The sequence below is a fragment of the Eptatretus burgeri genome, chromosome 8 (assembly GCF_056783735.1).
Source record: "Eptatretus burgeri isolate ZD-2024b chromosome 8, Ebu_testis_v1, whole genome shotgun sequence".
Taxonomy (NCBI): domain Eukaryota; kingdom Metazoa; phylum Chordata; class Myxini; order Myxiniformes; family Myxinidae; genus Eptatretus; species Eptatretus burgeri.
The window spans coordinates 85,309,236-85,334,173 of NC_140968.1; the positions used below are offsets into that span (position 1 = coordinate 85,309,236).

The 24,938-nt window shown below is 42.6% G+C and overlaps 1 pseudogene across 1 annotated transcript in view; it reads right to left on the bottom strand.

The window, feature by feature from the left end:
- Window positions 1-24,938, bottom strand: part of LOC147022199 (uncharacterized) — a 45,771-nt pseudogene that overhangs the window by 12,690 nt on the left and 8,143 nt on the right. The window contains exons 2-3 of the transcript XR_015061110.1: window positions 5,106-5,255; window positions 4,409-4,606 (exon numbers count right to left, since the gene is read on the bottom strand). The product of XR_015061110.1 is annotated as an uncharacterized LOC147022199 (transcript). The remainder of the gene's footprint in view (window positions 1-4,408; window positions 4,607-5,105; window positions 5,256-24,938) is intronic.

Here is a 24,938-nt window from a genome sequence, read left to right on the forward strand (position 1 = left end):
ATATATAGCACAATATCTCAAAAAGTTTTGAACAGATTCAGACAAAACTTGGTGTTCACTTTGGGTGCATGACAATGAAGAATTGATTCGATTTTGGTGAAGATCCGAATCTGGATCTGCACAAGAGAGTTATTGAATTTTAAAGTGATTCTTCACCATTGAGAGATCGGGCCAAAAACGATATATAGCATGATGTTTCAAAAATGTACTGGGCCCGATATGTTCTTGTGGATCAGACATTGCGTGGCGGAGGTATGCGCTCCACCGAGTGCCCTTCCAGTTTATTTTCTGATGGGGTGGGAGGGGATACTACTGCTGTAACAAATCTTTGATAAAGCAACCAGCCATGGTTTGGGTTGCCTGATTTGAGCTATACCAGGATGTCTCTATCCATATATGGCAACAAACTCCCCTGAGTGACAAGGCTGCACCAGTGCAGCAATTGTGCTGTTGATATGCTCCGGGCATTGAAAACCTCTGACTCTCTTTCAACCTGCATTTGGAAAACATCCCTCCTCATGTGAATGACAAGAAATGCTTACCTCTAATGTCAAATTACCATCAAAATAGGATCCAACTTTAAGTTATGATTCAGGTGGTTTATACGCAGGGAAATACATTGCAAGATATGTCATCCATTGACGATAACATAAATATTGCTATCTGGTCGCACTCACTTATGAATACTAAAGATTTTATGGTTTCTATTGAAAGGATAAAATCATTGTGTGCTGTTGTCCAAGCTGAATTCCAAATTCCTGCCTTGATTCTTTGGCTAAAGACCTGCTGTTGCTCATGCCTGAGATTTACTCAATACAGACAGCCAGCAGTATTGGGCTGGGACTGGCATTTGGTCAAAGGTGCAGGCACGCTACTGGGGCAGCTTTCGTGTGTTTTCTTGGAGCAATATCAGACACCGTGGATCTTAAGGTCCTGAGTTGAAACCCCAGCTGTGCCAAAATGACACAAGACAGGTTGACTCAGCCTGACATCCTTCTGAGGACAGTAAAATAAGTACCGGCTTGCTGGGCAAAGTGAACCAACGAAATCTCCTGTGTCAGAGTGGTGACCTGTCCAGGATTGTGCCCATGAACCAACAAAACTACCTCGGCAGCCTTATGCGCCGGACAGCACGAGGAGGATCAATAAAACCAATATCTGACGAATAAATACAGAACAAACTTCCCCCTAAAATTCCCAGATGGATATAATTATTTTTAAGAAGGAAAGAAGAACAATAGAAAAGTTACCCATGCTGTGAGAAATAAAGAATTTGATAAAAAAATGCTCATGTCACTGTCGGCTTGACAAGATAGTGCAGAGGTACAGTAGTGCAGATATCTTTGAGCTGTCCAGTCTAGTTTCAATTCTCGGCTCCACTATAAACGGGTGGATTGGTGTTTCACAGGTTGGGTATTACATCTCAAAGTACACCGTCATTCAGATGGACGTCAAGCTGGGTACCTCTCTGTTAACATTAGCTCATAGATGTTAAAGATCTCGCAGTGTTTTACAGCTAATCGGAGATATGTTGCTGCTGGAACCTTGAACAAGTTTCAATTTCCTGCCATAACATACAGCGGGCACAGCATGATCAGCTGCAAAGCCATGCCACCGAGTAATTAAGCAAACCAACAGTGACATGCTTCACAAGAGAGAAGAATCACTGTGAATAATTGATAATCAAAAAATAAACTGCACTTGTTCAGAACATCATTACTATCAGGAATGTTTGGTTTCATGAAACCGCTTGGAAAAGAAAGGCAATAAATTACAATAATATTAATTGGTGATTTAATGCAGAGGTATTGATAAAATATATTCCAAAGAGTCCAGTGAGACAGAGGGATAAAGTGTCGAGTAAAAGGAAAACATGATCACAGCAAGGAACTAGAATGGCACTCGGGAGAGTGCATACCTCTGCCAGGGTGGACAGTTTACGTTTTGTATTTCAGTGATAGGCGGGATCTGCATCCGGACCTTAACCAAAATCGATTTGGCTTGTTATTATCACCTACCCAACATTTGGCTTGTTATTATCATCCACCAAGTTTTGTCTGAATCCGTCAACAACCTTTTGAGATATGCTATATATGATTTTTGGCCTTATCTCTCAATGGTAAAGAATCACTTAAAAATTCTTGTATCCGGATCCGGATCTTCACCAAAATCGAATCACTTCTTCCTCGTCACACACCCAACCTGTCCATCAATATTTCGTCTGAATCTGTCCATAACTTTTTGAGATATCCTGCTCAAAGACAAACAAACAGACAAACAAACAGGGATGAAAACATAACCTCTGTCCACCTTTGGTGGTGGAGATAAAAAAACAAACAGTTTTATGCCCTCCAAAGCCAGCTGCATATTGGGCATCCTGCATCAATCCAAGTCCTTCTTTGGAAAGTCTGAGTGACTCACAGTCTACAAAGCATATGTCCCTAGCTCAATGGAATACTGCTCTCTGCTATTGGCTGGTGCTCCAGAACTAGATATCTCCAGGATTCTGTGCAATCTAAAGCTCTCAAAATTATAGGAATCTCCCATGATGACGTCGAAACACAAGGTCTATTGCTTTCACATCGCAGGCAGGTGTGTGGTCTCCCTGTTTTCCACCACCTATTCTCCGACATTCCTCCCTCCGTGTGCTCTCTCCCCCCCCCTCTCTCTCAGTCCCCTGAACCTCCTCAGAAACTCCAGAAAGCACAAGTTCTTCCAGTAACCTCCCCCTCCTGATTAAACTGCCAAAGTCCAGGCTGACTGCACACCTCAACTCTTTTCTTCCTCATTTCTCCCATCTATGGAAGGGTCATTCTCACAAAATTGACAGATTGATGTCACATGTCTTGAAGTGGCCTTATTTCATGAAATTTCAGGCATTTTCGGCGAAGTTATAGATCATATATCTTGTGCCCTGGGTAGCGTTCAAATAATCCCGTCGTTTGAGATCATAAAATTACAATAAATAGGAAAAAATGAGTTTGTTCTCTCAGACTGATGCAATTTTTGCAGTCACAATACCCACAGTACCATGTTAATGTCCCAAAAAAAGCGTCAATAAATTCGAATTTTACGAGAATTCATGTAGGGTTCCTTCTTAATTCAATATCTTCCGTATTAGAGTCTAAATACCGCCGAAAACTGCACAAGTTTTGCAAAACAGTGGATTTTTTGCCCGTCACTCAATTTCGTCATTACCGTAATGAAAATGCCCTACCGGTGAATGTTAGAACTGTGAGCCAATTAAGCGATCACGTCACGTGATCGTGACGTGGCGTTCGGTTCTTGTACCGCCATTTTAGAATTATTTTTTAAGTTTGGTCATGCAGTTTGGGTGCAAAAAACTCCTCAAAAGTTGGCAAGGTGAGTCCGTATGCTTATTCAACGTCATTACCGTACATGCCCGATTGACCATACATATGAATTTCAACAGATATTATGTGCACTAATGTAGAGAATGCTTTTAAATGCTAAAGTTTTTGACAATTCACGGTGTGTCTGCTTCCCGGTCTAGCCACTTCGAGGCGTTGTATGTTGATTTCGTCATTACCGTAACACCATTACCGTAACGTTTTAGTTTTGTTACGGTAATGATGATTTGTGTTATGGCAATGATTTTGTACTTTATGTCCACGATTTCTCATCAAACATGGTGATATTGATTTCTTATTGATGACAACTTTTTCTTATGTTTCTCAATAAACATGATGGAGATAGAATATTCTTGGAATCTTTGACGTATCTTGAAAACATCATTGTCGGATATACAAGCCCTTTCATTTCCATTACGGTAATGACGCGACGGCCATGAAGCACTGAAATCGCGCTGAAAAATCGGTAAATGAGAGGTAATTCAGCGCTGCTTTCATCAAATACACCTGAAACTACGTCTCATTTTCCACATTCGGACCTGAAAATTTTAATCTTGTTTAAATAAGTTTCTAATGTTACCACCTCTTGATTCTGTCAGTTCTGTGAGAATGACCCGGAATCATCTTCCAGAGGTTGTTCTGTCTCACTATTCCCTCCATGGCTTCAAGCGACCTCGTGTGCCCCTGCATCCTGACCAATGATCTCTATTACCCTCATTAACCCTCCCGAATTCAACCCTCTAACTTGATGACTTCAACATTTTCTCTCTCTCTTTTTCTCGTATTTGCTTATCCTCTTGCTGGTTGTGCCCAGTTGTTGTCCCGCTACTCCATTAACAATTTAACTTTGCTCTACCATGAGCCTCGCTCTTATAGGAAAAAAAAGAAGAGCTTGATATTGTATCAATGAAGAAAACAACTTGGGATGCCTCATTTAAATAAACAAAATAACTACAATTAGTGGAAAGGAAAAAATCCATGAAAAGGAGAGTGAAACAAAACACTTGTTGACTTCAATTTAACAATATCATTCATACCAGGTTCTCTGGGTTGTAAGTGCACACAGCGATGGCCAACCCAATCACTGCCATACGTCGTACGAGGCCAAAAGCTGCAACGGCCCCAGCATCCTTGCTGCCACCATTTTCCTCATCAGCGGCACAGTCTTGTCTTGATGCTGTTGAACCTGCCTGCAGTGTCTTGGTGAACCTTAAGAAGTAATTGTCTCGACCAGACTTAGGGGTAAGTCCAAGGGTTGAGAAAAGTTGCTTTGTTTTACTTTGACAAGATTAATGTGAGAAACACAGAAAGCATGTTGATATGATATACTTTAAAAGAAAGGACAAAAATAAATTTGAAATTTACAATGAGGGTGTTTCTCATAAAGGAAATGATAACTGTACAGAAAACACAACAATAATAAGCTTCAAGAATCCAATTCTTACACCCAAGATAGAAGCCCAAGGACAGATGAAAGCAATTGCCTAATCTATAGATGTCACATGTCACATCAAATTCCATCTCCTATAGATGTCACATGTTATTTCATGTCAAATTAGAATAGCAATTTGTAGAATTACTTTAAAATTGTACACTAAATATTTTCTAGGGCTAAACTGCAAGTATGCCACCAACAAACTATTCTGCCACCCAAAACAAAATGGAAGAAAAAGAAAGTGAAGGCTCTGGCAATTGCAAGGTAAAAAGGAAGAACTAAAATGCGCATTACTAAACCCCATCATGAGGCACCCCCTCTTGCCTCGACGAATGGTCCAGAGAGCTTCGATGACAAGCATTCTTCAGCAGTCATGGAAATGAATCTTCGATGGCGTTCAGGAGAATTGCCAACAGACCGTGACGTACGAATGTCGCCAGCAAATAACCCTAATGACAAACATACAGGAGAATCCAGGGTTGGGAAACAGGCAAGTGCACAGAGTGATACTTTTAATGGTGCTACTCAGTCTTCACTCCAATACCATACCCATACATCCATGCATCTACGTGCATCGTTTCCTCTATCAACTCCTGAACACCCCTAAAATAACCATTGTTCACAAAACATGAAAGATTGTTCAAACCAAAATTCCATCATTTAATGTACTGCAGGTAATATGTAGATGGCTATGGAGTGATTAACCCATTATCAGGAAAGGTAAAGGTTTTGGGGGGGGGAGGGGGAATACGTATCCAATTGGGTGAAAAAGTTGAAGAACATGAAATGTACAATAATTGTCTGCTAAAAGTTACAAGTACTGTATCTCATAATTATGACACTCATTCAAACAAAACAAAAACTTTAAGGTACAACAAATGGTGACAAACCCTTTTTTAAAAGCTGCCAACTTTAAGCGATGTCTCCATTTGCTGGCATACATGAGTGCACAGCAATTAGATTTTCGGAGAAACGAGGCTCCTTGAAATTGAAAACTTGTTGCACTAGTCTTTCACATTACACTTTAAGCATAAATTAAGCGATATGTATGGAATAAACTTTCTTTCCCAACTCTTGCCAAATTTAATAAAATTTCCATTAAAACAATAGTTTTCAATGTTATTTTTTAATGAAAATATCAGCAGCTTTCATCCATTTATAATACAATTACTGAGGGTGGAGGAGGAAGGCTGGGGGAGGGGGGGGCTATGATAAATTAATATGCAGGTACTCTGTGGATGTATCCTCTTCAATAAAACAATAGTTTGTAATGAAACTTGAGGCAAGAGGAAAATACTTCCAATTGCTCATGGAGAGTATTGTTAATGAAGTGTTGACAGATTCATAACCCCCAGTAATTTTCTTTTGAAACTTCTTCAACTGAACAAGAACCCTAACCCTAACCAGCCTCAGTGGTGTAATGGTTACTAGCCAAACCCGCACTCTGCGCGAAGTTTCTAAAGTGAGGGTTCGTTAGGATGTCAACATTGTTATGAATTTGCAAGCTTATTGCACTCAACATTCAGGTCCTTATAGAACAGTTATATCGGTAAGTGTGTGTTTCTAGTTAGGCCCCTACCTGTGTCTAACGGGAATTACATGTGTGCGCTGTGGAGTTTCGCTGACAACAAATCTCCTTCACTTCACTTAACACACCGACGCCATTGCCCACGTGCGTTTGGCCATGTGCGTGGGCGGACATTTCCATCGCCTCAGACCGGGACTCTGCCCAGGAAGGCAGGGGTGTGCCGCTTGTCCAATCACGTCACAGAAAGCGACTTTCCCCCGGCACGCCAGCCAATGTGGGTTGAGATGGCCACAGAGAGCGACTTTCCCAGGGCACGCCGGCCAATGGGGGTTGAGATGGCCACAGCGAGCGACTTTCCCACGGCACGCCGGCCAATGGGGGTTGAGATGGCCACAGAGAGCGACTTTCCCATGGCACGCCGGCCAATGGGGGTTGAGATGGCCACAGAGAGCGACTTTCCCACGATGCCCCGTCCAATGAGGGTGGAGAGTGCCTCAGACGGCGATTTGCTCACCCCGGAGGAAAAAGGAATAAAGAGGAACGCCAGGCTGGGTGGAAAAAAGAAGAAGGGTCATGGTCGTGGTGGTCGTGGTCGTGGTCGTCGTGGTGGTCATCATCACCGTGTTGCGGGTTCGAGTCCCGCCGAGCTGGATCATCATCGTCTCTGATCTCCCTGGTCTTGGTCGATTAGTGCGTGGCTGGTTGGAGAGCGTGGTACCTGGTGCTTGGAGCGGCATCGTGTTGCGGGTTCAAGTCCCGCCGAGCCGGAGCGTCGAAGACCACACGAGGTGGACAGGTCCAAGCACAGGCTCTGGTCGCCAGCTCACCTGTCCTCATGCTGGAAGCCTTCAATAAAGACCATTGAGGTCCATTTCTGTGTGTGTGTCTGTGTGTGGGCCCGTCTTTAAGTATCAACTGCATAAGTGCTTGTGTGTAAATTTGCATTCTTTATAGTCAGAAAACTCTGCTCTTCTGTGTTCCCCTCCTTGCCTATTGTAAATAAATATCCCTTTTGTTGAAGGTAGCAGTTCATTTCTGTGTTTCTATCATTGGTTTGCTGCGCTGCAAACCAGAACTAGGAGGCCTCATTGCTGCCGAAATCGTGCAATCGGCCCGGCAGGATTCTGGTATTCTCCGCTCGGGGTACGGCTCGGATCCGGCTCGGTAACGGCCCGGATCACGCAGATCCTGCCGAGGGTGAATTTCCCCGGTAGTTTGGATGACGTGGGTATTTACAGTAGGTAACTTGAAATTGGCAATCGACCCTATCCCACGCGGTCGACCTATTGGCGATCTTCGGTCCGATAAGGGACCCGTCGGCTCCGGAGTTATCCGGGGTGACAACCTATAAATTCCAGCTGTTCGGTGGAGCCGACTCTACTGCTCCACCTCGCGGTCGTGCTCACCACCGAAACTCGGCCCCACAACAATATTGTTACGAATCTGGAAGCCATGCGCACTCAACATACAGGTCCTATAGCTCAGTTATTTCGATAAGTAAATGTGGATAGATAGCTCCCTTTCCCTTGTTTAATGGGTAATTGAATTTTCATGCGCTGCGGAGTTACTTTGATAGTCAGGGTTTTCTTTTATTATTAAATCCATAAATCCTCATAACGACAACACCAGCATCACCCTCACCTTCACCTCGCTCTGACCGACGCCATTGCCTACGTGCATGTCAGCACGTATGTGGGTGGAGCCCACGCAGGATAGTGTTCCTCTGCCTGTTTGGAGGGCGGTCCGCACCTACGGCCGTCACGCCCCCCCCCCCTCCCGGTCCAATCAACAGCCTTGGCGCCTGTTTTGGCCAATGATAGGGTGACTAGCGCACTTTGCGTGCCAAAACCGTCCAGTGAGGGAAAGCAGGGAGGGAGGAGGCATCCCCCCCCCCCGGACAAGGGTGAATAAGGTTGCGGCGCGATCAGACGGGGAGGAGGAGAGTTTGGTTGTCGGGACGAGCGCTGAGCGGAGCCCTGGAGTCTGATCGCGGCTCACTGGTGCCTGGTTCTATCATCACCTCTCGCTGGTGCCTGGTTCTATCATCGCATCTCGACGCTGGCCTGGTTCGCCCGTATCAGCCGAACCACATGAGGTGGACAGGTCCATGTCCTTCTGGGTATCTGTGTGTGTGTCTGTCGGTGGGCCCGTCTTTAAGTAGTAAATCGTTAAGTGCCTTCGCTGTACATTATTTGCCTTGCATCTCTTATTAGTCGTGATAACTCTGCCCTTATGTGCTTCCCTCCTTCCCCACTTACTGTTAATTAAAACCCTATTTGTTAAATGTATCGGCTCATTTTTGTGTTTCTTTGATTGGTTTAACACGGTGCGTGTTGGGGAATTAGACAGGCCGTTGTTGCCATAGTGGTGTGCATTTGGGACCGACGGAAGCTCGGCGACCATCCGCTCGGGTCACGCACGGGTTGAGCGCGCATATGGCTCGTCCCGTACGAGTGCCGTTGAGGGTGTGAATACTCGGTAGCTCGCCACCTGGTCTCTAGATATTTTGAAGTTTGGCAAATAACCCTGTACCACGTGGTGGAATTATTGACGATTCACGGTCCGGTAAGGGACCCGTACCCTCGGAGTTTTCCGAAAGGTACGATCTAAATTCCAGGTGTTTGGCAGAGTCGACCCTACTGCTCCACCTTGTGGTCATGCTCGCAGCCGATCCCCGGGCCGCAACAATATATCCAGTGTTCACAATGTGATTTATATAATTTCTTTATATACAATGTTTCTTGTTACATTTTTTGTGTCAAATGCACTTTCTGAGGTAGTCAGCACGTACAGAAGAGGGTTTTACATTGCAGACGCTGTTTTCTAGAGTGGCATTATTACGCCTCTCAACGGTGACGTCACACGTCGCCATTCAACGATTGTAAAAATTAGAAAATCGCCCAAAATTACCAAACCTGTCCGTCTGGCGTGATCTCACATAGCCTATGCTGTAGATTAGACCACAGAGCATCCACATGCTCTGTATCTGGGAGGTTGGTGCTGCCTTGCTTGATGCTTGCAATGTAAAAATATTTTTTTTTAAAAAGCACAGATAAACAACAATAAGTTGGAAATACCAGCGCAGGCTTTGATGGGTTGATTGGCCTACTCCTGCATCAAAGTTCCTTGTGAGGGAAGATGCACATTTATTTTATTCTTCCTACCTATGCTAAAGCCAGTTGGATGACTGGATCTGTGGGATGTTCTAAAACCTGGATGCAACTTAAAATTTCAGGACAAGACAAGTTCAAGATGTACAGAAATCTCCTGTGAAGCATGAGAGCTCACTTCATCTTTTTTGGCATTTTTATGCCTCCGCACCAAGGGTGCCGGAGGGATTATGTTTCCGGGTTGTCCGTCAGTCTATCAGCATTGTGCAGTCTTTTTTTTACGTCAGTCAGTCAGTCAGTCCGGATTTTCGTTTACGCGATAACTCAAGAAGCAAATTGTAGAATTTCATCAAACTTGGTAAAAAGGTAAACTAAGACAGGGCAATTAAGTGATTAGATTTTGGGCTAGATGTGATAAATGTCAAGGGTCAAAGGTCAAGGTCAAACTCTGAAATTTCACTGTTTACGCCCGAACTCAAGAAATATCGGACAGAATTTCATAAAACTTGGTACGAAGGTAAAGTTAGACAGGGCAATTAAGTGATTAAATTTTGGGCCAGATGTGATAAATGTCAAGGGTCAAGGTCAAACTCTGAAATTTCACTGTTTACGCCCTAACTCAAGAAATATTGGACAGAATTTCATAAAACTTGGTACAAAGTCAGTCAGTCAGTCAGTCCGGATTTTCATTTACGCGATAACTCAAGAAGCAAATTGTAGAATTTCATCAAACTTGGTAAAAAGGTAAAGTAAGACAGGGCAATTAAGTGATTATATTTGGGCCAGATGTGATAAAGGTCAAGGGTCAAAGGTCAAGGTCAAACTCTGAAATTTCACTGTTTACGCCCTAACTCAAGAAATATTTGACAGAATTTCATCAAACTTGGTACAAAGGTAAAGTTCGACAGGGCAATTAACTGATTAGATTTTGGGCCAGATATAATAAAGGTCAAGGGTCAAATATGTCAATACTAAAGAGTTTGTGCAGGAGAGCGGAGGCATACCCGTCGACTGCGCGCAGTCAAATTACTCTCGTTATCTTGCCAAAACAAAGTTTTTGCAAGATATGTTAGTCAGCTTGTATGTTTTTTTTTTGTTTGTTTGTTTGTTTGTTTGTCTGTAATCACGTATAAAAAAATTCTGCAGAGCACAGTTATCATTGGAAATTTTTGTAACTTCGCATATCAGAGGCCTATAGAGGTCTCTTTCAGTGCACAAAATTTTGAAGGTCAAGGTCAAAGGTCAAGGTTCAAGGTCACTTTGTCGCAAATCAGGGGAGTCGACGAAACCCTTATTTTTTGAGTAATTTTGATCGGATCGTCTTCAAACTTCATGGGAATATAGTTCATGGTCTGGCGCTCAGCTGATTAATTTTTGGTGGCGATTGGCCTTGACCTTCATGGTTAGCGCTTTAGGTCAAACATATTTGACCCCAAGGTCAAATTTTCAAGTTTTATGAACCATATCATGTAATACCTCAAATTGAACACCTCAACGAGTGCTTTCTAGATATGTCAAGCTTGAGACATTATGACGTCATTTGGTGACGTTATGAGGCAAAAGCATATTTTTCATGGTTACTCTGTAGAACGATTCTCATCGGAATCTCTCATAGGCAGATATTCCTGAAGTCGCCCCTGGTGGTAGCAGCTCTGTTCACCTCAGTGTGACCTTAAAGAAGTCACACGTGGTCACCTTTTGGCAAGATGCAGGTCACCCTGCAGGTGACATTGGTTTATTTTTTATTATTGTCGATTGCTTGATGTTGACTTTTGAGATGAATACAGACTGCGAAAGTGTGGCCTCATGATCCTTTTCACTTTTAAGCAAGGGGTGTTAGAAACAATACCAGAGGGATAACTGGCTTGTGGAAGCTGTGAGGGTCCAAAGCAATGTTGCCTTTTGATTATTTCATGTCAACAGCACCGTAGTAACAAAAGTGGAGTTTTGGCTTACCTGGTAAGATGTGTATATGTCATACTAGCGGGGTATGCTTACACATTGTGTGTAAGCATACGAACCGTGCTTCCCCATTGTCTCAGGTCACTCACTTGCATTTGATTTTTGCATTTATTTATATTCAGATATTTATATTTTCAATCATGGATGCCCTCCGACAGTTCTGTGATTTTTCCTAGTGATCAGCTTCAATGTATGTCGGCACAAAATTACCGTGCTTCCCCATTGTCTTGGGTCGCCCACCTGCATTTTTTCCCCATTTATTTATATTTTTATTTATAGATGTTATACGTCGATTCTGTGATTTTTTTCCTGGTGTACCGGATTTTATGTCTATCGGCACGCAAAATTTCAGCTTTCTACGTCATCTGGAAGGTACCGATCTTTAATATCAGTCAGTGGTTAGAAAGAGCTTTATATATTAGATATAAAGCTCAATTCCTGTCTGCGAGTCATAAGCGCTACCCATTCTACAGGCTACGCCTTCCCCTCTCTCCCACAGCGTCATGAGCACAGACCATTAGCCAGGCCACACCCTTCCCTCCAGCCACCGAGAAATCACTGCCATCTCTTTCACGCTGCATAGCTCTGTGGGTTCATAGGCCTCTGTGATTTTTGCCCGACTTTCCAAGGCTTCTAAACAAACTGATGGACATGTAATTCACATGTTAAGGGAAGTAAATAAAAATTAGAGGCCATGAAAATCAGCTTGGTCGTGAAATGCCTGCATACATAATTAATTAATCATGAGGCCAGGGAAATTCCAGAGGTATTTATTTTGCACATGTTTACATTAAAGAAGTTATGTACAGGTACACTTTAAAGTTATATGAAATGTACACATCCACTTTTGTATACTCAACATCACCTCTGAGTTTATGTACATTTTAAAAACGAAAACAATGTGTTGAAAACTGAACAAGGTACACTTTCATTACAAGGAAATTACTCATCGAAAATAATAAATATGTGTGTGTGTGTGTGTATATGTGTGTCATTGATTGTTATCTCCATAATTCGGGTTTCAGTAGGTCGAACAGAGTCCTCCCAGGACTCGAAGTACCCACCTCCATTTTGGTGAAGGATCATGATTCATGGGCTAAATTGTGAAGTTGTGTTGCTCTCAGAGAGTTTTGTTCCGAGGGCTCTTTTCAGGATCATCACTGAGACCCCGACAGCCTCCAACTGCAGTTTGTTTGTGATAATGCTCCCAGGGATGGTTTGTCAGATCTTGAAGTTCTTCTTTATCATTCCCATTGCTCTAATTATCACAAGTACAATTTTGACGCTCTGCAGATTCCAGGATCTTTTCACATTATTCTTGAGGTCTTGATATTCTGTCATTTTCTTGATTTCTGCATTATACAGACCAAAATCACTGGGTACTGAATGTTCAAATAGCAATTCAATTTTTTCCTTTTTGTATCTCAGTAATATGTCCGATCACAGTGCTTTGTTTTCTATGTTCACGCTGGATGGGATCATCACGTCGTACGCGAGAATTATTTCCTCGTTTTCAATTATTGCTTTTGGTTCATGTTACCATGAGTTTTATAGAAGTGGGAGATTGCAATTTCTGCAGATGTGCCAGTGGATTACTCTACATACATTGTTGTGCCTTTGTGTGTACAGCTGCTCTGACATGAGTTTTTTTTTTTTTTGACATCCTGATAGGAGGTGTCTCGAGCTTTCTGTTTCTACCTTGCAAAATCTACACTTGTCTGATTGGCTCAGTCCTGCCATTGTTTTAAAGCCATTCATGTTGTGTCCTTGGTCTTGGGCATTTATAATGATTTGTTCTCCATCTCAATTGAGCTGACCTCTTCTTCACCATTCCAGTGACCTTTCTTTGTCGTTCACCAATCTGTCAAACTTTTTTTTTATATTTCCCTGCTCTTTTGTCTTTCTCCCAGTTGTCACTATATATCTGTTGGTATTTCACCTTGAATATTCCTTGTCTTTTTTGCAATTGTTGTGCTGTATTTGTTGCTGTTTTGGTTTGGTGCATGACACCTTCTATTCGCACCTGTTTTTGGAAGTTTTTTGCAAGGTGAGCGAGAGATACCTTTTCTGGCATTTTGTGTTCATGCTTGTGTACAAATTGTATTCGGTAGTCTGTTGAACTTTTCATGTACACTGCTAATCCTACTTGTTGCTCTTTACACTCGATTGAGTTCCATTTGGCCATCACCTGCTTCTTTCCTCGGCAGGTACATTCTCAGGATGCACTCATTTTTGTAGAACAATTTTTGGAATGTGAGGAGTTTCCTTGTTCTGATATCTAGTTTTCTGATTTCCACTTGTGGCCAGTTTACAATTCTGCAGCTGTATTGGAACACTGGTACTCCATCCATCCATTGGGACCATACTCTGTGCAGAGCGTTGGTGCTGCCTAAGCAGTCTCCTTGGCTCTTGAGCACAATCCTGGAAGGGTCGCCACTCCGACACAGGATACCAGCAAGCTGGCAATCATTTTGCCGACCTCGGAAGGATGACAAGCAGAGTCAACCCCACCTGGTATTAATTCAACAGTCGAGAGGGAGTTGAACTCAGGATCCTCGGATCCCAAGCCTACCACCCTAACCATTAAGCCAACACCAGGCATCCACTGGTACTGCAAGTTGGTCTATGGCTTTGATTTTGTTCCTTGGGGAGAGATGTTTTCAGGATCAACCTCATTCTAAGCAGGTACTCTTTGGTAATTGTTTGGAGCATTTTTAATGACATATTTGGGGGCCCTCTTCTACCCAAGGTATTTGTAAGATGCTTTGTTGTCTCGCTCCTGTATTGTTGTATCTCAGTCGATTTTTATGTTGTCTCTTTTTGTTGGTCTACCTTGCACGAATGTGCACTTGGTGCACTTATCTGGGCCAAATTCCATTTGGATATTGTCAGAGTACCGAAGCGCTGCTCTAGCGCATGCTCCCATACCTGACCTGGCCGTTTCACTAATTTCAGTTGTTCTGCTAATTTTTCGGCGTTCGGTGCAAAGAGTTTTAAATCATCCATGTAAAGTAGATAAGTCACCTTTCCTGTTTCTTTAGACATTCTATTATGGTTGTTTGGGTGTATCTGTGTCCTTGCTCATTAATGAGATATTACCTAGTGGATTCAGAGCCAGGCAAAACAGTGGGGGGAAAGCCTGTCTCCTTGAAAGATCCTGTGTTGTAGCTTCACTCCTGGTATTTTGATCTTTCCTTCCAAATGCTGCAGGATTAGTGTGGTATTCCATAGATCCATGGCTTTCTCAATCAGATTGATTATTTTGGGATTTTTCTTGTCCATTTACATGCACTTTATCAAGCATGAATGTGGGACACTATCAAAAGCTATTTTTGCAGTCTATCCAGGCTGTGGACATCTTGGTTCTTCTGGTGTTGCAGTTTTCGAGTATGGCCTTGTTTCGTAGCAAGTGGTCTATTGTTCTGCAGCATCCTCTCCTGCATCCCTTCTGTTCTGCCTCTGGGCCTCCTTGTGTTAGGTGGTGGCACGTTGTTTTGGTGATGATTCCTGTTAAAAGTTTGTACGTTGTTAATAGACAGGTTATTGTCCAGGATTTGTGAGGTAGTTGGGTTTCTTCAGATTTTGGGATGGAGAAGGTGTTACCTTCTGTGAGTCATTCATCCATTTCCTCGAGCATAGTGAATGTGGATAGCATCATGTTGCTTTAGCCAGAAGTTTGGGATCCCATTTGGGCCAGGGCTTTTTAATTTTGCCATCTTTGCAAGTTGTTGTCTTATGTTTTCTGCATCAATTATTACTGGAGGAATTTCCTCAAGATGTTGCTTCTTCTACTCCAGGTTTCAGATCCATTCCGCCTCCTTATTGTGTTCTTTTCGATCTTCATAAATACTTTTCCAGAATTGTTCCAGTAAATCTTTTTCAGAAGGGGATGACCAATTCTGCTTCTGTTTCCCTAGTTCACAGTAGAATGTTTTTGGGTTGTTTTCAAACATCTGGCCTTGTTTGCTCCTGTTGTTAGCCTCATCATAGTTTTTATTTTCCTTGCTATCACTTCTATTTTCCATTTGTTTTTAACACCCATTATCTCTAGGTCATTGTCTTCAATTATGTGTATGTATGTGTATATATCTTGGATCCTCCTCTTTAGTTTTGGACTTTGATTTCCTCTTTGGAATTTCTGAATCTGTCCTGTCTCCTTTTTGAGCATCTCCCTCTGTCAGTCGAGTCATTGCTTCCATAGTGGTGCTTGGTTTTTATATGTGGAACCTGTTCTGTTCTCACGACGTTTTGTTGCAAGTCGTGTCACCAGGAGAGCACTGCTACTTTCTGAGCCGAACTGAGCTGTTTCAGAGCCGAGCCGTGATCTGGGCCAAGCTGCCTGTCCATCCACCATGAGCCATGGGAGCTGCGAGGGTGCCCCCATCGACGAATCAATAGAAGTTAACGAACCCTCGGGGCGAGTAGCCCTGTTTCCTGTCCGACCAGAGGGGATCAAGGACGAATGTAGCACACAGCAGCCCGCATCGGCATGACACCAACACACTCCTGCATTTCTTGCCTTCCCATCCTCCCCTCCACCCCTTCCCCACTTTTGGATCAGCACGTGCCCGCGTGTACGTACAGGGATAAGAAAGAGGTCGCAACAACCTCACACTGCTCTATCTCTCCCCCTTGATCTACCCTTCCGCAGATGAGTCTGTGGTGGGCGCCCTCGTAACGTGTTTAGATAAATAACGTGTATAAGTTAGATAAATCAGGATAGTTCTGCTCTCTGTCCCTGTGCTTTATCAAAATCCCTTGTACATTTTTGATTGTTTTGAAACTCACTGCATGCTCCCCACGGCCTTCTCTTCTTGTAAATAAATCCCCCACTTGTTGAATATTGCTTTCCGATCTGCTTCATGTGTCTTTTCCTTCATTGGTCCAGCAGCAATCACACCTCATGTTAGCCTGAGAGATTTTAATTCCCCAACAAATTGGCTCCAGTTATGGCACTGGCAGTTTTGCTTGGATGCATCACATCAAGATCTGAAGGTAAAATAAGATCAGTGCATAATCGAGGGTGCATTCCTCGGCTAGAAAACCATGTGACCCGCCCCCCCAGGTAAACGGAAATTGGACAAAGGACCCTGGGCTATGTTAAAAAAAAAACGATATATCGTTAACAAATCGAAGAAAGGTACTTACAATCTTTAAATACCCTACATTATTTAAAAAGCTTTGATGCACTCAGCTTTATCTAGAACAGTGGAATGTATGACATCAAGACTCCATCATGGCTGCTTTTAAAGCAATTGCCATTGGTTATTTTATATCAATCGAGTGTGCTTTAGAAGGCCTGTGATGATTACCGACATGGCGATCCGTGATAGCTATACCGGCCTATACCGATTACCGGCATGGCGATCTGCGATTGAGATACCGGCCTGTGCCGATTACCAATACTGATCTCGCTTTAAAACAAAACCATTTTTTAATACAAGTTGAAGTTGGAATTAAAATAACGGTTCTAATCATGGGGGAAAAAAGTCCCATGAGGAACTACTTTTTCTATTTATACCGATAAACCAGTAGGAGCCCATCGATATATCGATGTCAGAAAAAAATTGATACCAACGGAGCCTAAAATAAAATAAATTGAAATTAACAATATTTACACAAACCAACATTTATTTCAGATAGACAAACTAGAACAGTAACAAGGGAATTTTAATGTGGTGTTTGCTAAAAAAAAACGTGTTTTAGGCGATGTTTTAAAAGTTTGTAGGCTGGCTACACACTTTTAAAAAGGGTTAAAAGTTAAAACCTACTGTACCTACTGCCTGGTACGTTTTGATGGAATACGTTCCACTGTTCCAGGTAAAGCTGAGTGCGGTATATAAAGATTGTAAACAACTTTCTTCAATTTGTTAACGATATATCGATTTTTTGACGGATGTGTAGAAGGAGTGAATTCCAGAGATGGAGCAGCTACTTTAAATGCTCTAAAAATGAGTTGAGTCTTTTGGGACAATGGTGAGGAATTGGACTGCAGATGTCAAGGTGTGTGCTGGTACATAAGGGGTGATCATTTCAATTATGTAGGCTGGGTTCATGTTGTTTCATGCTTCATAAGTGAGTATAATGATCTTAAAAACTGTTCTATTTTCATATATTTTTCAAGCCAGTGGAGATTTTATAGCGTTTGTGAGATAAGTTGCCTTCTTGGAGCTTTCTCAATAATTCGAGCAGCAGTGTTTTGTACATGTTGTAGCTGATGCACATCAGATTGTGGTAGACCATAAAGCAAGCTGTTACAGGTATATAATTGGTTGGCAACAAATGAGTGTGCCAAAATGAGTGTAGCTTGCTTTACAAGATAGTTCTAAATCTGTCCAATGCATCTAATTGCTGTAGTGGCAGAGCGGCAAGCATTCTTAATTTGTTCTTTCATGGTTAGGTGATGATCCGTGACTGCACCAAGGTTTCTTGCATGGACAATGGGAGACACATTGACATCGCTAACCACCACGGTCAGTGGATGAGGACTGCGAGGAACTTTGAGGAAAAATGGATGATTTCCATCCTATAATTGTTTAATGTGTTTGTTTTGGGTCTCCCAAAGCTTAACATCAACGATGCATGCATTGAGTCGATCCAGGGAGTCCTCATGTTCATATGGTTTGAACAGAATATATAGCTGTGTATCATCTGCATAAACCATTGATTGTATGTGATGCACAGTTATGTTATCAACAACTGGAGCACTGTACATTGTGAAAATAATTGGTCCCATGACAAACCGTTGGGCTATACCACAGTTGTCATGGTATGTATCTGACTTGATGTAATTTATTTTAATGACATGTATTCTATTCACCAAGTATTCGCCAAGAAAACCACTGTCAAACATTGCCAGTGAAACCAAAGTGCATGAACAATTCTCTGCAGCAATATCCAATGGTCTATTTTATCAAACGCTGCACTGAAATAGAGAAGCATAAGGACAGCTACTCTGTGGCCATCTTTGGCTAACAGTGAGCCACTCTGCACCTTGAGGAGGGCTGTCTCAACAGAATGATATGCTCTGTTATATGCCGACTGGGTCTGGGGCAATAAATTATTGGCAGTCAAACACTCCTCCATTTATTTGAACAGCAGCTGTCCTTCGTTACATCTCTAAGATTAGATATTGGGCAATAGCCACTGAGCTCCTCATGTGAGAGACTGTTCTTATTCAGTTGAGTGGTCACAAGAATGTGTTTCATCAAAACAGAGACTTCCCCCGTTTGCAAACTAGTATTGCTTTTTCTCGTTAGGGCAGGCAGTAGAACAAGGGATGCGTTTTTTTCAACTGTGAAGTTGGGAAGGGGTCAAGCTCACAAGATGAGGTGGATGCAGCCTTAATGATGTTGATAACTTCATCTTCCGGGACAGTAACAAACTCCCCCATGGATGCTTCACAGTGTTCGATGACTTCAACTGACCGGTCTTCATTTACTTGCTGATTGAGCTTGTCTGGTAGAAGTCAGATCTTCTGATCGACAAAGTCATCAAAGCAGTTGACGAACTGTTAAGGTTGAGGACACTCATATTGGCGTAGAAAATCATTTTGGGGGCTGGCGAAAACAAAGGCTTTACCAAACGAAAAAGACTCTGTTGGTCAGAGATGTCAATGTTGACCAGAAAAGAATCGGCAATTGAGCGATAAAATAATTTATTGTATGCCTTACATCGACTTTGGTATATCTCCTTACGAACTTGAAGACCCGACTTAAGTGCTAACCATTCAGTTCTCCTTTGATCCTGCTTGGCTTTTCGAAGGGCATCCGAGTACCATGGAGCATGAGGTCTCAGGATGACCTTTATTCAACAGTGGAGCATGGTTGTCTCGGATTCCACAGAGCTCAGTATTATAACGGGTTAAAAGTTGTTCCAAACTGTTCAGTGAATCAACTTGAAGTATAGATGTCAATATATCCCATTGGAAATTGTCAACACTGATATCCTTCAGCTTTCGGTTTGTAATAGGATTATGAATGGGATTGGGACGTGCAGTAAGGAGACAACACCCAATAGCCATGTGATCAGATGGCAAGGATGAATTTGTTGAGACTTCCGACACAAAGCCATCTTCCTCTTGTGAAATGATGACATCGAGCGTGTGTCAGCTCTTGTGTGTAGGGCTTGTTACATAACTGCAAAGGTTTGTCAGCTCTTACAGTTAAAGAAATTCGAAAGTTTTTTTTTTGACTTTGAAATGGGGTATGCCCATGAAAGACCATGGCTGAGAGTGAGACCCAAGAGTTTGAGTGACTCAACTTCTTTGAGAGGGTTGTTAAGAAAGTAGACAAGAGGGTTTGCCATATGATCCTTTTGGGGAGAGAGCAAGAGTGAGAGTGAGAGTGAGAAATAGTCAGGATTGAAAGACATATTCAAAGTGATTGACCAGTTTTGATTTTGTCAAAACTTTTCAGTTTGAAATTTTGTCAGTTTGAAGAGAGGGGAAGAGGTTGCTGCCTGTCTATCTGAAGGATGTCATGGCAGAGGGTGTAGTCCTCAGCAAAGAAAAAAAAGAGGAGTTTCCAGAGTCAGATAGATCGGTGATGAAGATTAGGAATAGGTTGGGGTCTTTTACACTGCTTTGGTGTACTCCAGTCTTGACAGGGTGAGGAGATGAAAGGATTCATTTGAGAGCCACAGATTGGCTATGTGAGTGGAGGAAGTCAGTTTATCCAACAGTGGATTTGGCCTTGGATGCCATAAGCAGAGTTTGAAGAGCAAGGTGGGATGCCAGACGATATCAAAAGCTAGAAATGTCTCGAGAGACAGACCTGATCTCATGTCTGACAGCGATTTGGGAGTGTAGCATCCATCCATTGATGGGAGAGTAGAAGTAGCATGTCCAAAGTAGAGTGACCTGGTGTGAATCCAAATTGATGATCTGGTTGAAAGAGTTCAAAAAGAGTAAGTTCAACAAGGAATGGCTTGAGCTGTTGTATGCATCTGGCACTTAAAGAAAAGAAGAGAGTAAAATTAGTTTAAGAACTTATTGATTGATTCAAACAATTTGATTGGGTAAACTTACCGTTGATTATATTGTCGCGGGGGTGGCCGGCTCAGGTTAACCCCCAGACCAAAGTTGGTGTAACGGGAGGGCCGAGCGGTTCCTTATTAATAGGAGGCGGACACGTTGATCCTCGGAGATTTTACCACGTGCTCAAAGGGCATGGCGGAGAGCAATGGCAGACCAGTATGGCGAATGAAAGGGATGCAAGGGGGGTAATCCTCGAACCCACTACAATTACACGAAAACAGTTTCTTCAAAATGAACATGTCATGAAAATGAAACAGATATTTACAAAGACCAATAATTCAAAAGGAAATTATAATAATATGAAAAATTACCCCCGTGTGGGGGCGACGGTCATCTCTATAATGTTTTTAGGTCATCTCTATCATCTCAGTAGAGATGACCTAATAAAGCCAGTCTCGAAGTCTGTCCGCCCGTACATCCACAATCAAACCGAGTGGAGACAAATAACCAATAGTGGAATGGATAGAGGTCGATGAGACATGCACAACGATATAACTTTTAAGGTCGTCCAAGGTCGAGGTCAAGGTCACGAGGCTGTCAAAGTTGCGAAAATCGTCGATTTCAAATCGTATCTCCTCCCTCATTTATCAAGAGAAATCAAATGTTATTAGTGATTCAGATACTATGGACTATTATCTAGAACAACACGAGCCATTTTTTTGAAATTTGCTCTCGTTCCGATTTTATAGCCCTTCAAACTTCGCTCTAATTCTTACATGTCCGGTGCTAATTTGAAGTGGTCATCTGGAGGCCGGCGCAAATCTCTGAAGATGCTCTGGGTCCTGCGCAAATTTTTGCATATTTTTGCCCCGTATGGGCTGTTCATAAAGTACATACAAAAATGAGGGGGTGGGTGGTTTAAAGCCCGCGTACGGGCTGCGTACAGGGGCGGCTGGGTGGTACGACGGCTGCATACATACTTTATGAAAGTGGTGTCGGACTACATGAAAGCGTTTCACAAGATGAAGGTGAGCCTGTCGTCATCGCGAGGGGGGAAAATATCCCCGTTCACAGGAACATTTTCGACGTGATGTTGAATCCGTGGACATCAATAATTGTTCCATATTACTGTATTACCGTAGTTAATAATTACTGATGCATTTGAGATAAATCTACAGTTCATTGTAATCTTCAAGTATTGTGATGTGATATGAGACACAAATGGAGGTGGGTGAGTGGTCACTAGCCTGCATACAGAGGGGGGTGGGTGGTTTTGAAACCCAGAAGTAGAGCGTACATACTTTATGAACTGCCCCTATTCCAGTCTGGCACAGAGTTACTTTTTGAACTTTTTTGAGTTCGGCAAAAATACGAGTTCTGCCGAGTTGTATTGATCATTACAATCACTGGTTATCGACTCGGATGATCATTTTAGAGAGAGTTTACAACACGGTCAATCATAATCACGTTCCAGAATTCCCATATTACCGACCATTTTGTGGAACCCCAGGTATCACATAAATTAGCATTAAAGCGCGCCTGCTGTTGTCAGGATCACTTATTCAGAAAAGTGTCTCCTTCATCATTTATTTTAAGTGACCGACTGTTCTTGCGATCTGCATTCTATGCGATCCACGAGCCATGGAATTGATTATAGATGTCCCTAATTTGATTTTGCTTCTGTCGACCTCTGGCAGAGATGACCGGCACTCCCGCTCGGGGGTATTTTTTTACTATCATAATCGATGAACCGTTGCCAGATATCTCCTAAAATGACAGACGAGATAGGTTTTGAAAATGGCGACTTTCACAACTTTCGTAACCTCGTGACCTTGACCCTGACCTCGAATCCGGGAAAAAATATGTCGTTGGGTATCACTCATCGACCTCTACCCTCATACCAAATTTCATCAAGATTGGAAGTAAAAAGTTTTCTTTGTACCGGGAGGTGTTTTTGACCATCTTCCAGGTTACGTGGCGGCCAAAGGGGACGGAAATTCAAAAATCTGTCCAGTTAGATACAAGATAATATTTTTTACTGTCATAATCAATAAACAGTTGCCGAATATGTTGTAGAATGGCAGACTAGATAGGTTTTGAAAATGGCGATTTTTATAACTTACGTGACCTCGTGACCTTGACCCTGACCTTGAACCCGGACAAAAGTTATATCGTTGTGCAACACTCGTCGACCTGTACCCACATACTAAGTTTCATCAAGATCGGAAAGAAAAAATTTTGATGGACAGACGGACGTACGGACATTTGGTTCAGCTTTATTAGGTCATCTCGGTAGAGATGACCTAATAAATAAATAAATCCTACAGTCAAGACCTCGCACACAGACAAAGGGAAAACAAAATAAAAATAAAAACCCTCCTTCCAAACGATTGCTATACTTAGCTTGGCCCAGAGCTGATCCTTGTGGAACTTGGAATGGAGGAACTTTTATTTGCACATGCAGTCACGTGCAAATGGCACCATCATTTCTCTCGTAGCCAGGCAGACATATGCCAGACAATCCGTGAGCGGCACTCCATATAAAGGCTCAAAGCCCCAGTGTAATGGTTTATGACATACACGAGGCTCGGGGTCCGTTTCTCATGACTGCACCTCGCTCCTCCACTCTGATCATGGCTAAAAATGCACAAGCCAACTGAGTCCGATGGCTCTCAAAATGTGCCAGCATTTCTCTTTCCAAGAGTGCAGAAGCCAACTCCAATCCTCTTCAAAAAGCACCACCTTCCTCGTGCGTGCCTCACACTGACCTCGTGTGTGCACTCTGCCGATCTCTCGTCCTATGCGGTAGGAAGCCTCCCACTACGCAACCTGTCTCCTGTGCGCTCACTTTTTCTCTTGAGATCGCCACCTCTCCTGTGCACTCCTTCTTTCTCATAAGATCCACCACCTCTCCTGTGCGCTCCTTCTTTCTCTGAAGATCTGCCACCTCTCCTGTGTGCTCCTTCTTTCTCTTAGGATGCGCCACCTCTCCTGTGCGCTCCTCCTTTCTCTTAAGATCCGCCACCTCTCCTGTGTGCTCCTTCTTTCTCTTAAGGTGTCATACGTCTCAGAATCCTCCACCTCCAGGGCTTCGCCTGCACGCACCAAACCCGGGAAGACGGGGCTTTCTGCCCATTTGTTGTGGTTTTAGGGATGTGATTCCCACCTTTACTGCCTGGCTTGAAATATAAAAAGATAGGGAAAAAAAATCACAGATGGCAATCACATACTGGGGAACTTATTCTTACTCCCTAGGCTAATTAACACCACACCACCCCTCGTGTGGTGATACGTAACACTTAAGCTCACAGGGTCCCTAACTTAATTACATCGAGATGCTTTATACTCGTCCACGGACCAAGCAACTCCACACAATGCTAAATTCCCAATGAAATTCTTCCATCTACCCCCACAACCATAACAATGTAAAGATAATTTTAGGCTTCGGAACGAAGTACAGGCTGTCCACAAAGTCTTGTTCCGGTTTTAAAATTTTATTACAACTAAAACCGCAGAGATACAATGATGTGGGTTTTTTTGTATCTTGTCACACAATTCATAGTTTCTTGTGTTCTTCAGTACACCACAACATATGCACCTTTAGTGACACGTAACAAATCCTCACAATAATCCACTTCAATCCACATGTTGGCCAACATACCCCTCGTCACACTGCTGATGCAATTGGATATCCTTGCACGAAGTGTTTCCATGTCAGCAACAGAGGTTTGGAAAACAATTCCTGACATGCCCCCGCAAGAAGTCATCGAAGGGCAACACATCGAGTGACCGTTGACGCCAGGGGACTGCGCCACCACATCCAATCCATCTACTAGGGAAGTTCTCAGTTCTAAAGGTTGTACTCCCTTCACTTTGTATGTGTGAAGATGCAATCTATTGTGTACAACTTTGCTTTTTATATTACAATTTTTCCGAAGGTTTGGATTAATTTGAAGCAACTTTTACTTAATTTTTTCTCTCCAAGTAGATTTTCTGTGTTTCAGGAGGTGAGGGGAGAGGAGAATGTTTTCAGAGAGCATTTTTCATAAAGTAAAAAAAATCATTTTCTAACAGCAAACATAATGCGGTATACATCACAGCAAAGAAAATTTTTTTTCAGGGGGAGTGATCAAGGCAGTGGTTGGTTGCCTACCGTATATACCCTGCCCAGGTTCAATTTTTTTGTCCGATTTAAAAGATTATAATTTTCCGTAGGTTTGAATTCATTTGAAGCAACTTTTACGTACTGTATATTTCGGCTTATAAGTCAATATGGAGTTGAAGTCAAATTGGCTAATTTTCCCATTTTTGTTTCCTTTTACGTTGTTAGATGGAAACTTGCTGTAGTGCGTGTTAAATTAACAATTATTATCTATATATTAATACTGAAGGACCAATTTTGTGCTCCTCCTAGCGGTCGCGTCACGTTTTTCTCAGTACTGTGACCTGGACTGAAAGAAACTTCGTACCTGTAAGAGTGCATCGCACATAGTGCCAATAGTCAAACTTCAACTGTGAAGCAGAATAAACACTTTTCGTTTTACATGGCGACGTG